Source organism: Canis aureus, chromosome 25 (genome assembly GCF_053574225.1).
Source record: "Canis aureus isolate CA01 chromosome 25, VMU_Caureus_v.1.0, whole genome shotgun sequence".
NCBI classification, from domain to species: domain Eukaryota; kingdom Metazoa; phylum Chordata; class Mammalia; order Carnivora; family Canidae; genus Canis; species Canis aureus.
The window spans coordinates 15,326,729-15,335,310 of record NC_135635.1 but is presented as its reverse complement, the minus strand read 5'-3'; the positions used below and the strand labels follow the sequence as shown (position 1 = coordinate 15,335,310).

General features: G+C 36.5%; 1 long non-coding RNA gene across 2 annotated transcripts in view; it reads right to left on the bottom strand.

Moving 5' to 3' along the window:
- Nucleotides 1-3,965: 3,965 nt before the first annotated feature.
- The window catches only part of LOC144297610 (uncharacterized), a 42,503-nt gene continuing 37,886 nt past the window's right edge, over nt 3,966-8,582 (bottom strand). For both annotated transcript variants that reach the window (XR_013364572.1, XR_013364571.1), the window contains exon 4: nt 3,966-4,159. This is a non-coding gene — a long non-coding RNA (uncharacterized LOC144297610). The remainder of the gene's footprint in view (nt 4,160-8,582) is intronic.

Sequence of the window (8,582 nt, the reverse complement as noted above, 5' to 3'; positions counted from 1 at the left end):
CACTTGGTCAGTGGTACTTTGCTATGGCAGCCCTAGTAAACAAATACTGAATGAATTCAAGATGTAAGTTGAATATAGAATTTCTAGGATTAGGAAATGGGTTGAATGTTGAAGAGGGTACATTTAGGGTATATATTTAGGATAAATTTCCCAGTTTGAGCAATTGCCTAAATGGTGTTATGATTATTACACCTCTACACTGAGCTATACAGGCACACCTCAGAGACATTGTGGGTTTGGCTCCAGAGCACCTCAATAAAGCAAATACTGTAATAAAGCAAGTCAAATGAATTTTTTGGCTTTCCAATGCATATAAAAGTTGTATTTCCACTATACTGTAGTCTCTTGAGTGTGCCATAGCATTGTATCTTAAAAAATGCACATATCTTAATTTTAAAATACTGCACTACTAAAAAATGCTAGCTATTATCTGAGCTTTCGGTGAGTCATAAGCACTGATCACAGATCACCATAACAAACATAACAATAATAATGCAAATGTTCGAAATATTGCCAGAATTACTGAAATGGATACAGAGACGTGAAGTGAGCAAATGCTGTTGAAAAAATGACACCGATAGGCTTGTTAGATGCTGTGTTGCTACAAACCTTCAATTTGTGAAAAATGCAATATCTGAAAAGCTCAATAAAGGGAAGTACAATAAAAAGAAATATGCCTGTAACTTCTCAAACTCCCTCAGCTATATTGATTCCAAAGCTACAATCTTAACCTCTATGTTCCTATATTCTTCACATTTAAAAAATGTTGCATTTAGAGCTATACAAATTTAAAGCAAAAATGAGCCACAGACATCATTTAACTGTGTTCCTTCATTCTATAGTTAGAAAACTAGGGCCAGCAAGAAATGATCGACCTCTCTATTTTAAAAGAATAATTCCAGCATATCTTTATATAATAAGAGGAATTGCAATAAGCATTCTACCTACTATTTACAGGGACAGAACAATTTTTCTCGGCTGATTAGAGGGACCCCTTTGAACACTGAAAATCAAAATCATTAGCATTTAAAATAATAGATTTAGCTAAACTTTTCTTCATCCAGTGATTTTGTTTAATAAAACACTACAAAGCATGAAACCGTACATGATTGGCATTAGCTGAATTTAAGTCCTGACTTACTTTTTCATTGTAGAAGACTAGTGGTTCCCATGCATCTGATCTTTTTCTTCCTTATATAATCTCACTGTCTTTCTCCCTTTTCCTTATCTGTACACCATTAAAAGATATGTACATACTCACAGACAAACATCTCAAAAAGTACATATGAGAAATGAATATCAATATCAAAGTCCTGTGGAACTCATTTAACTAAGGTGAAGATCAGAGAAAATCTTAAATCCTGGGAAAGAATGGGCAATGTTGAGAGGAGCAAAGATTAACTACCTCCCAACCCCTCCTCTGCCCAACACCAATAACATCATCACTGCCACCATTACCACCTCTTCTTCCACAAACAAACAAACAAACAAACAAACAAAAAACCCACACCATATCTCAGTCTTAGAACTCAAATCTTCAGACATGACTATAAGGCGCCATGATAGGATGTGAGACAGAGCATGTAGAGTTATTATTCTTATGTTGTTTCCAGTAGAAATCGCATTGGATTGTTAATTTGGAAATCAGAATTCTAGTAATGAACAACATTAATCAGTCATCTGGCTTTAGTCAGCCCATAAGTATTTCTAATCCTCAATTCTTTTGTTTATAAAATGAGAGGAATTATTTCAAAAGGATACAGTTGAGTATTAAGGAAAGCCCTACTTAAGAATTAAACAGATTGACTCAAACCCCAGCTCTTATAGTGTTACCTGTTTAAGCTTCTCTGAACCTGTTTCATCACCTATAAAATGAGCCTTGCATTGTTTAAATAAGGTTATGTGGAAGGATTAAGTGGGATAACACATGTAAAGCACGGCTGCTGGGTAGAGTCTCAATAAATATTCATTCTATGAAAGTCTTCCCAAGCTCCATGACCTTAAATCTGATTTGAATGAACAATCAGGAAATGTCCTGGAAGGTAAAAGAAAAGAGAAAGGCAGTACCACCTCTTTTGCTTTAGTAGTGGTGGTGATGGTGAAGGTGGTAAAACTTCTATTTGATTAATTGAGAAAATGTTTTTTGAATACTGGACATTTTGCTTGGCATCAAGGCAGAAATGTGCTTATTACATAGTGTGTGATCTCAAGGAACTCACAGTCTCTTCAGGGAGACAAACATATAGTACACATAAAGCACTCTAGTGAGGTCAGTGATAGAGCTCAGTACGGGATATTACAAGCACATCCAGGAAACATGGCTTCCAAGCTTCAGGTCTGAAAAATTAAGGAATCTAGCCTCAATCATCTCAATTTGCAAAGGATGTTTCTGGGATGTTGGGACAATTCTTGGGATGTGTTGATGCTTGGGTCTGTATTTGGAACCCTGAGTTAAGACAGTTTCGTCATTTGTAATTGTCAAAGATTTTATATTCATCTTTTATGAGGTCTTCTTAAAGACCATGTTACAATATCACTTTACAAATTACCTTGACAGATATAGGGCTCTGTTACACATAGGGGGGAAAGTGGCTTTAATTACCTCTGTACCACACTGCAAGGGGCTCTTATGCTGATTAAAGGGAAATAAATGCTGGAAGGCTTTGACCTCTACATGATATTAAGAGTGCAATTGTTACACAGAGGTGCAACTCTGAGAGCCATTTAAGCTGTGGTTCCTTCTCTAAGAGATCCTCCATTTTTGAATCTGTGTGTTCTGCAGCAGTTCATCCCTGATATGATAGCTTTTTGCTTTCTCCTTGATCCTCCTTGTTCTGGAAAGGGAGGGACTGAAAAGAAAAAAAAATATTTTTCCTAGCCTGTGTTACAAGATGTAGGAGATGTGTTGTGTTTTTAGAACAAATAAATATCTGGGCTGGTTAATTAGACAAATTGATACCATGAGATTCTTGAGATTGTTAAACTGGAAACCTAAAAGTTATAAAACATGTCTTGGTAAACAAATTAATGAAACATTTGAGTGGATGCATTCATGTAGAAAAACCCTGTCATAAAATATTCTGGGGATATTTTTATTTAAAGTGACATAAAATTCCTAAGGAGATAAGACTCTCATGACAGAAAAACCTGTGAATGTGTGTAGCAGAAATTTGCTAAGGTTTTCTTGTCGTAATACCTTCCAATCCAATTATTTAAAAATCTGTCATCCTTTTATAGTGTATGGGAGAGAGTGTGTGTGTGTATGTGTATGCACACATGAGCACGTCTATGGAGAGAGAGAGAAACCTGGGAAAGAAGAAATTCATCAGTTCTTGGTTATTGAGTGCCAACCACAGGGGCTCCACAGTAGAGAGAAAATCAATAGGAGATGCCCACTACCAGGGTGGTTAATTCCCAGTGGATTGATTTTTGTTGTGAAGTAATAAGAAATGCAACTTGAGCTTTTAGCATCCAGCATTTGTAGCTTTGTCAGAGGCTTCATAGAGTATCATCTCAGCTGAGACCAAGCAGAGCCTGCAGAGCTACAAGGCGCAGAAGCTGCACAGAACCTGGGATAGTGGGTTCGGCCACTGTTTTTTTTTTTTTTTTTAAGATTTTATTTATTTATTCATGAGAGACACACAGAGAGAGAGGCAGAGACACAGGCAGAGAGAGAAGCAGGCTCCATGCAGAGAGACCAACGCAGGACTCGATCCCTGGTCTCCAGGATCAGGACCTGAGCCAAAGGCAGATGCTCAACCACTGAGCCATCCAGGCATCCTTCTGCCACTCTTTTTAAGTTAAGATACAATATATGTTAACAAGAGATAATAATTTGTCTCTCAAAATTATTATTCCCTCTACTTTGATGTCAATTATATTCACTATAGAAATGAATGGAAAATAGGTCCCAGTTTTCAAGTGCATGCTAAAGGATATTAATAAATCTTATTAAAAGATCATAATCATAAAAAGGAAAACCTATATTTTATTTTTTTAATATTTTATTTGTTTATTCATGAGAGACCCACAGATAGAGAGAGAGGCAGAGACACAGGCAGAGGGAGAAGCAGGCTCCATGCGATCCCGGGTCTCTAGGATCAGGCCCTGGGCTGAAGGCGGCACTAAACTGCTGAGCCACACGGGCTGCCCGGAAAACCTATATTTAAAAAGAAGGTAAACAGGTTTGCTTACTGCAGAGATTTCCAAAGCCATTCACATACATCACCAGACTATAAGGTGGCAGGGAAGCATATACAGGGCTTCCCATTTTTAGTTGACTGCAGAATCAGGAGTAAAAGAAGGGAAAATAATAGAGTAATATCAAGCAACTAACCCTCCATTCCCCTTAAGACTTAAATGCATTCCCCATTTTTTCTTTCTCCTGGTGAGCAGCTTAAGTGGATTTGGCTAATAGAGGTTTAGATTGAGTGCAAGAATGTTTTAAGACCTTTATAAGCTTCAGCACTATTTCTTTTGGAGGCTCATTCCACACCTCATCAAAAAATTTTAAATGTCCTCTTAAATAAAATGTTTGCTATAAAAATAATTTTAAAGCATTTTAAAAGGTTTTTTTTTCTGACAGCAACATGATAAGGTTAATAAACAAAGGCAATGCAATGAAAAATATGAACTAGGAAGGATCTATCCTTATGGGAGTTAACCATCAGTGGGAGCATTTAAAAAAAAAAAGTGTCAAGGAAAAATGCAGTGCACATTAAAATCCCATGTAGGGAAAAGAGTTTCTCTCATGGCCACTGTTACACAAATCTAGAGGGCATTATTTATATAAACTGTCATGCAAATGGTACTTGCTAAAATTGTGCTACATGGCAGCCATGTCGCTGCTTGGGGCAGGAACAAACTGGTCCTGTTTAGGAGGCAGGTGTGCTTGTGGAAATGAGCACATCCACCTGTCAAACCTGGAGCCATTAGGCACTGCAATCAAAACACCAGCAGCCTTGACTCTGATTCCAGGATCTCTAAGAGGTCTTGTGATTATAATTTGACTTCCCATGCAGTTTCTTACAGAGAAAGAATATGATGGTCAGAGAAATGAATGTCTATTCCCCCTTGACAATTATTTTTCTCAATGTAAATGAAATCAGCATTATCCATTAGTCCACTGTAATCTTTGTTATAGTGAATCAACAACCCCAAGTTTGATCTAGTCTAAGCAGATAAAACCAAATTTTAAGTTTGAAAATACAAAGATCAAACCCAGACCTAGAATGTTTTTGCAAATATAATACAATCGTGTAATGCTTCTTAAGGACAGTCAGTGGGTCAAAACTGTCAACACCTGTGCATTTGAACTTAAAATAGGGTGAGCTCCTGAGGAATAATGGACTACTTTCAAGTAGAATTTGGGAAGTAAAGACAGTTGATAAAGGAAAGAAAATATCAATTGTACATATGAAATGCTTTTATTTACATAATTTCATTTAAATCTTAAAACCTTATGAGGTAAGTTCATGTTATCTTCAATTTGATGAAGAGGGAATGGGTGCTCAGTGAGATTCCTAGCTGCCTAAGGCCACATAGCAATAGGGAGGAGCCAAAATGGGTCACAGAATCACCAGGATTTAATTGCACATGGGTACTATTGGCATCATGTAAGTAAAGTGAATGAAATTGATTAATTTGTCTCACTGGAGAATGAATAAATATACGAAAGGAAAGAACTGGAGTATATTCACAAGGCGAGGGCTTACTGAGGAGGATATTGACATAATTAGTGAGCTTAGACTATACTAATGAATAGCAATAAGTGGTGAACACTGTAATGAAAATAATATCCTCCATCAAGAAGTCAAGAAATAATGCAATAACTAACTTAATTAATGTATACTGGTTACAACTTGAATTAGATTTTTTATTTAGCTACGCCTTTGGTCTTATCTATTTTCTTATAAGTAATCCTATACTTGAAAATAGCTAAAGACCTATCTGTGTAAAAGAACAGAGTGAAATTTGTGGGTAAATGAATTTTGGAAGCTATGAGATTAGGCACATCAACAAGAATGGTCTAACAAAAAATGATTTTTATGGGTGGTTTGAGATATACAAAGTTTAAAAAAATCCTGAAATTGCATAATTAGTGTGACAGATAGCTAATCGGGCATATGTTGATTCCAAAGGAAATGTGTGGCATTTTTAGTGTCAGAGGATCAGATATTAAGGACTCTACACCAGCTGGGTCTGCATTGCCATCTGATAATCAGCAACTTGGCAAAAGTGTGTTCACACAGATCACAGTATGGTTGCTTTTGACTAGAAATACCACCACGGTAGTTTTAATTAGAGACATGTCAAGTAATTCAGTGTTAACAGTGGTATGGATGAACTAGAGCTGGTTACAGTCTGAAAAACTCTATGGACATTTACTCCATGTATGGGAGTCTCTTGGCAACATTTCTGCGAGCTGAAAATAATTCATATTATATCTGCTGGTCCTTAAGTCATGTCCCATTGTGTATAATGCCATGACTAAATGGAAAAAAAACAGATGTGGCAATTAAAAACTAAAAGTGATACCCATTTATTTTTGGCCGGAGAATTACTACACAGACTGCATTTTCTTTCTTAGCCAAAGAAATGGCATATATAGAGTAACTATTATTTTCCTGCTGTTTATGAATAGTTCATGAATCATAACCAATGCCCAACCACCTGCATTTTTCTATTTTAAAACCATTTAAAAATATTCTTATATTCATTTACTGAAATATCTCTAGACTTCTAAAATAAAGTGATATGTGTGTTGCCCATTTTTTTAGACGATTTGGCTAGAAAGTAAAAAGCAGTGAAATAACTGAAATAAAAGAGCAGTTTTGAACAAGGCTTGTACTCAAAGTGAAATTTAGAAGCCTAGAGATAGATCATAAATAATGACATTTCCCAAGTCTACAGGCATGCCTGTTGCAAAATCAAAACAGCCATGCTCTTGTTTGACAGTAACTGATCAATTCAGCTATTGATCTATACAGGTCCACTTTTAAGAAGACTAAAAAATATCATATTAAGTAGACTTTTTAAATATTTATGCAGGTTAAATATTTTAAAATATATGCTTTTGCAAAGATATTTGAGAAATTTCAAGAAATTAAAGAATAAAAGATAGCTTCTGCTGCCACAGGGGTTATAATTTAGTATGCTTGTAACACAACTAGCTAGAGTTATATAACTACTCTATAGGTAACTAGATTCTAAAATAAAGTATGTTAAGTATGTTAAGTTTAAATATGCTATGTAGGATCACGATTTAAAAAAAAAAAACAACTATGACTGAATATAATTCCTATAAAAATCCTTAGCTGAATTATTTGAATGAATTCACAACAAGATCCTAAAACCCATATGAAAACGAAAGGAGCCTAGAAAGGCCAAAACAATCTTAAAAAGAAAAAAAAAATTTCGAAGGATTGACTTTTTATTTCAATACACACTACCAAGCAACAGTGATCAAGATGGTGTGGTACTGGCATAAAGAGTGATATACCACTCAATGAAATAGAATTGTAAGTTTAGAAATATACTTTCACATTTATGGTCAATTGATTTTGATGAGGGTGTCAAGACAATTCAATGGAAAAAGAAAGGTCTTTTAAAAAATCTGTGCTGAGACAACTGGGAGCAATATGTCAAAGAAGGAACTTGAAACACTACACTGCATTACATGCAAAATTAATCCAAAATGTATCAAAGGCATAAATGTAGGAGCTAAAACTACTAGGCTCTTATAGAAATATATAGGTATCTATCTTGGATTGGGCAGTGATTGCTTAGATATGATATAAATGCAAGCAAAAAAAAAGTAAATTAGAAAAATTGGACAACATTAAACTATCTATAAACCAACTACCAACTATCTATAATTAAGACACCATTGTGAAAATCCCAGAATCTAGACCCTGGAGACCAAGAGGGACTGCATTAGAAGGGGAAGAAGAGCAGCTACATTCTGACTGCCTTGCCCCTTCCCTAGGTTAGTATAGCACTGCACCAAGAGGGCCCTCTTGGGCTTAATTTTCCTCCTGTAGGACAATGAGAGCCCAAGATGGACATTTAGATCCCTCAACATTACAGGACACTTCCGAGGATGGCTGCTCAGGTCTCTACTCATGGAGATCATTGGGAGAATCTATGAGGTTTGACTACTTGGGATCAGATAGAGACAGAGAAGAGGAATGAGGCTTACAGCAACCAGTGCTCATATCTTGATGGATGGCATTCATGCTTGCAGTGGAGCTCAAGCAAAGATCATGGCCACTGGATCTTCCCACCAGCAGCACTGAGTTTATTGCCCTATCTGGCCAGGAAGCACAGTTGGCACTTCCACCTAATTTGGATTCTCAACCAACAAATCATAACACCCATGTAACCTCTCCTATGACCCTGGCTAAGCAGGAAGAAAATTTGCAGCCCTACCCAACTGTTGAGTATAGGCTTCAGTTGCACACAACCAGGAAGCCTGGACAGCTTCAGAGCCCATTCTACAGCCTACTTGGGCAGAGAGCCAAGCCAGCGGCCCTGCCCTACTGTTAAGAATAGCTTCTGGTCTGGCATTAACAGGGAACCTG